Genomic DNA, 6,000 nt, shown 5'->3' with positions numbered 1-6,000 from the left:
GATTTGTTTTTGGAAACTCCGCTTAAGGGGAACTCAAAAGGGGTGAAATTTTAAAATGAGAATTTTTACAGTATATCTAAAAAAACTTAACATGTTACAGAAGTGAAAAATGGTATTTTTTATCTCTATTAAACATAAAGAAACGTGTATTTTTAGTTTCCGGAAATACCACTCGGGTGGAAGGGGGGGGGGTAAAAGTGACTGAAAATGGTGTTGAATTCTTTTAATCAGCCTACTGATATCTCAAAAATGAAGATGTTACAGACGTGAAATTTGATATTTACAATCTGCTTTAAAAGTAAAGAAACACGTATTCTCGGAAAATCCCTTGAAGGCGGGGAGGGGGTGGTGAATGAATTGAAAAATTAATTGACTTAATTCTATGAGAATACATACATCTAATAAATATAAAGTTGTTACAGACGTGAAAATTCGTATTTGGATCTCCTTTAAAAACAAAGAAAAACGCATTTGTTGGGGAAACCATCTTGGAGGGCGGGAGTGTAAAGGAGTTGAATTTTTCATGAGGACACATAAATCAAAAACTCAGAAGAAGTTAGAGTCGTGATAATTGGTATTTAGAAGATCCTTTACTATTAAAGAAACAAGTATTTTTTGATGGGAAAATTCACTTCGGGGGGGGGGGGAGTATTGTGAAATGAAGTGAAAAAAGTAAATTATTTTTATGGGGATAATTATATCTCAAAACTGAAGGTAATAGACGTGAACATTGGTGTTTGGAATCTCACTTAAACATAAAGAAACAAGCATTATTTTAATATTTTGGAGGGCGGGTGGCGGTAAATAAACTTAACGGCGGTGGGGTGTAGAAGGAGGTGTATCCAATTGATTTTACTGTTATTAATGTACTTATAAGTATCCTCCGTTGCTCAGGCGGCAGCGCGCCGGCCTCTCACAGCTGGGTGCCGTGGTTCAAATCCTGGTCACTCCATGTGACATTCGTGCTGGACAAAACGGAGGCGGGACAGGTTTTTCTCCGGATACTCCGGTTTTCCCTGTCATCAGCCATTCCAGCAACACATAATAGTAATAATAAAAATAATAATAATAATAGTATTCCGGACCGTCGTCAAATGTGCGGACCACGCTGGTAACGGCTCCTGGACAAATGACTAAGACTGCAGTCCGGCCGCGGGTTCAGTGCCGCCAAGGCAACCAGTATGACACCACGCCGGATCTCCTGAAGGATTTTATCCATATTAAAAATGATTATAGGAAAAGATGGCAAAGATTTACGGATCCAACTGACCGGGAGGAATACCTGAGCCTAGCCCGGGAAGTACGAAATCAATTGCTGGAAAGGAAGATTGAAAAATGGGAGGAAACGTGCCGTGAAATAATAGAAAACCAGTCAGATCGAGAATTTTGGTGGATTCTCGCAGAAAACGAGTCAGTTCGCGAATTTCGGCGGATTATATATCTAAAACAATAAGCATTCAATTATAAATTTCAGTATAATACCGTAGCGAAGCACGGGTATCTTGCTAGTCTATATATATAAAAGCAAGTCGGGCTGGAGCGATGTATATATAAATATTTAAAAATGAAAAAAGACGTGAATTAATGAGGCACTTCCAGAAATCTCAGAAATTTGAAACTTGGTACGAGGGAAACTGATGACCCCAAGATCCCTAGAAAAATCGGAAAATCTCAAAATTCCCTGAAGGGGGCACGCTGGGGGGGCTCAAATTTTGGGCTCAGCATAAGAACACAGTCGTATAGTATATCCAAAACGATAACCTATAGGTTTCGTGGGCTTAACAATTTTCGGGAATTTCCTCATTTTTATCCCGCATCCCCCCAAATCAAGATGGCGGCACAACCTGCGAGACGAGGTAGACAATTGAAATTTGGTGAAATTATAGCTTTTGGTCCCTAACCGACGGGAAAATTCCAAGATGTTCAAATTTTTCACCTTTTACCCCCAAAGATATCGAAATATTGAGGCAATTTTAATGACTGTGCAGACATTCCTTTTGAGCTATTTTTTGGCTAAACGGTAAGTCGTATCACAGAAAGGATGGCACAATGTCCCTTCAATTCGGAGTGATCTACAACTTTGGTCCTGTGACATTTTGTCGTATCTCTCTCCCTTATACGTTAAATTTGGCCGTATTTCTGGATTGTTCGTAAATTTGGTGATTTTTACAAGTATATTTTATTGTTTGACACACTTATAACAATGATAGGATCATCACGTTATGTGCGCACATTGGTACGATTAAGGGACATATATGTACCAAATTTCATGATTCTAGCTTATACATAAGTAGGCAAAATGTAATGTCAAATGTAAAAATGCACCCAAATTTCACCCTATTCAAAATTTGAACTCAATTTACCCCCTTAATATGGGAGATACGAGGAAATGGTTTAGAAACAAACATGTAGAGCGATAAATGAGGCGTCTGAGGGCGCAATCCGTTTCTTAATATCATAAACCGTTTAGGAGATATGAATCTCGAAGTGGAAGTCTGCACTTTTCAACGTGCTCATGCTTATCCGTCATCTATATATATAAAAGCAAGTCGGGCTGGAGCGATGTATATATAAATATTTAAAAATGAAAAAAGACGTGAATTAATGAGGCACTTCCAGAAATCTCAGAAATTTGAAACTTGGTACGAGGGAAACTGATGACCCCAAGATCCCTAGAAAAATCGGAAATTCTCAAAATTCCCTGAAGGGGGCACGCTGGGGGGCTCAAATTTTGGGCTCAGCATAAGAACACAGTCGTATAGTATATCCAAAACGATAACCTATAGGTTTCGTGGGCTTAACAATTTTCGGGAATTTCCTCATTTTTATCCCGCATCCCCCCAAATCAAGATGGCGGCACAACCTGCGAGACGAGGTAGACAATTGAAATTTGGTGAAATTATAGCTTTTGGTCCCTAACCGACGGGAAAATTCCAAGATGTTCAAATTTTTCACCTTTTACCCCCAAAGATATCGAAATATTGAGGCAATTTTAATGACTGTGCAGACATTCCTTTTGAGCTATTTTTTGGCTAAACGGTAAGTCGTATCACAAAACGGATGGCACAATGTCCCTTCAGTTCGGAGTGATCTACAACTTTGGTCCTGTGACATTTTGTCGTATCTCTCTCCCTTATACGTTAAATTTGGCCGTATTTCTGTATTGTTCGTAAATTTGGTGATTTTTACAAGTAAATTTTATTGTTTGACACACTTATAACAATGATAGGATCATCACGTTATGTGCGCACATTGGCACGATTAAGGGACATATGTGTACCAAATTTCATGATTCTAGCTTATACATAAGTAGGCAAAATGTAATGTCAAATGTAAAAATGCACCCAAATTTCACCCTATTCAAAATTTGAACTCAATTTACCCCCTTAATATGGGAGATACGAGGAAATGGTTTAGAAACAAACATGTAGAGCGATAAATGAGACGTCTTAGGGCGCAAACCGTTTCTTAATATCATAAACCGTTTAGGAGATATGAATCTCGAAGTGGAAGTCTGCACTTTTCAACGTGCTCATGCTTATCCGTCATCTATATATATAAAAGCAAGTCGGGCTGGAGCGATGTATATATAAATATTTAAAAATGAAAAAAGACGTGAATTAATGAGGCACTTCCAGAAATCTCAGAAATTTGAAACTTGGTACGAGGGAAACTGATGACCCCAAGATCCCTAGAAAAATCGGAAATTCTCAAAATTCCCTGAAGGGGGCACGCTGGGGGGCTCAAATTTTGGCCTCAGCATAAGAACACAGTCGTATAGTATATCCAAAACGATAACCTATAGGTTTCGTGGGCTTAACAATTTTCGGGAATTTCCTCATTTTTATCCCGCATCCCCCCAAATCAAGATGGCGGCACAACCTGCGAGACGAGGTAGACAATTGAAATTTGGTGAAATTATAGCTTTTGGTCCCTAACCGACGGGAAAATTCCAAGATGTTCAAATTTTTCACCTTTTACCCCCAAAGATATCGAAATATTGAGGCAATTTTAATGACTGTGCAGACATTCCTTTTGAGCTATTTTTTGGCTAAACGGTAAGTCGTATCACAGAAAGGATGGCACAATGTCCCTTCAATTCGGAGTGATCTACAACTTTGGTCCTGTGACATTTTGTCGTATCTCTCTCCCTTATACGTTAAATTTGGCCGTATTTCTGGATTGTTCGTAAATTTGGTGATGTTTACAAGTATATTTTATTGTTTGACACACTTATAACAATGATAGGATCATCACGTTATGTGCGCACATTGGTACGATTAAGGGACATATATGTACCAAATTTCATGATTCTAGCTTATACATAAGTAGGCAAAATGTAATGTCAAATGTAAAAATGCACCCAAATTTCACCCTATTCAAAATTTGAACTCAATTTACCCCCTTAATATGGGAGATACGAGGAAATGGTTTAGAAACAAACATGTAGAGCGATAAATGAGGCGTCTGAGGGCGCAATCCGTTTCTTAATATCATAAACCGTTTAGGAGATATGAATCTCGAAGTGGAAGTCTGCACTTTTCAACGTGCTCATGCTTATCCGTCATCTATATATATAAAAGCAAGTCGGGCTGGAGCGATGTATATATAAATATTTAAAAATGAAAAAAGACGTGAATTAATGAGGCACTTCCAGAAATCTCAGAAATTTGAAACTTGGTACGGAGGAAACTGATGACCCCAGGATCCCTAGAAAAATCGGAAATTCTCAAAATTCCCTGAAGGGGGCACGCTGGGGGGGCTCAAATTTTGGGCTCAGCATAAGAACACAGTCGTATAGTATATCCAAAACGATAACCTATAGGTTTCGTGGGCTTAAAAATTTTCGGGAATTTCCTCATTTTTATCCCCTATCCCCCCAAATCAAAATGGCGGCACAACCTGCCAGACGAAGTAGACAATTGAAATTTGGTGAAATTATAGCTTTTGGTCCCTAACCGACGGGAAAATTCCAAGATGTTCAAATTTTTCACTTTTTACCCCCCTAAGATATCGAAATATATAGGCAATTTTAATGACTGTGCAGACATTCCTTTTGAGCTATTTTTTGGCTAAACGGTAAGTCGTATCACAAAACGGATGGCACAATGTCCCTTCAGTTCGGAGTGATCTACAACTTTGGTCCTGTGACATTTTGTCGTATCTCTCTCCCTTATACGTTAAATTTGGCCGTATTTCTGTATTGTTCGTAAATTTGGTGATTTTTACAAGTAAATTTTATTGTTTGACACACTTATAACAATGATAGGATCATCACGTTATGTGCGCACATTGGCACGATTAAGGGACATATGTGTACCAAATTTCATGATTCTAGCTTATACATAAGTAGGCAAAATGTAATGTCAAATGTAAAAATGCACCCAAATTTCACCCTATTCAAAATTTGAACTCAATTTACCCCCTTAATATGGGAGATACGAGGAAATGGTTTAGAAACAAACATGTAGAGCGATAAATGAGACGTCTTAGGGCGCAAACCGTTTCTTAATATCATAAACCGTTTAGGAGATATGAATCTCGAAGTGGAAGTCTGCACTTTTCAACGTGCTCATGCTTATCCGTCATCTATATATATAAAAGCAAGTCGGGCTGGAGCGATGTATATATAAATATTTAAAAATGAAAAAAGACGTGAATTAATGAGGCACTTCCAGAAATCTCAGAAATTTGAAACTTGGTACGAGGGAAACTGATGACCCCAAGATCCCTAGAAAAATCGGAAATTCTCAAAATTCCCTGAAGGGGGCACGCTGGGGGGCTCAAATTTTGGGCTCAGCATAAGAACACAGTCGTATAGTATATCCAAAACGATAACCTATAGGTTTCGTGGGCTTAACAATTTTCGGGAATTTCCTCATTTTTATCCCGCATCCCCCCAAATCAAGATGGCGGCACAACCTGCGAGACGAGGTAGACAATTGAAATTTGGTGAAATTATAGCTTTTGGTCCCTAACCGACGGGAAAATTCCAAGATG

This window comes from Anabrus simplex, chromosome 6, assembly GCF_040414725.1.
Source record: "Anabrus simplex isolate iqAnaSimp1 chromosome 6, ASM4041472v1, whole genome shotgun sequence".
NCBI classification, from domain to species: domain Eukaryota; kingdom Metazoa; phylum Arthropoda; class Insecta; order Orthoptera; family Tettigoniidae; genus Anabrus; species Anabrus simplex.
The sequence above is the reverse complement of the archived record's forward strand: the minus strand, read 5'-3'. Positions refer to the sequence as shown.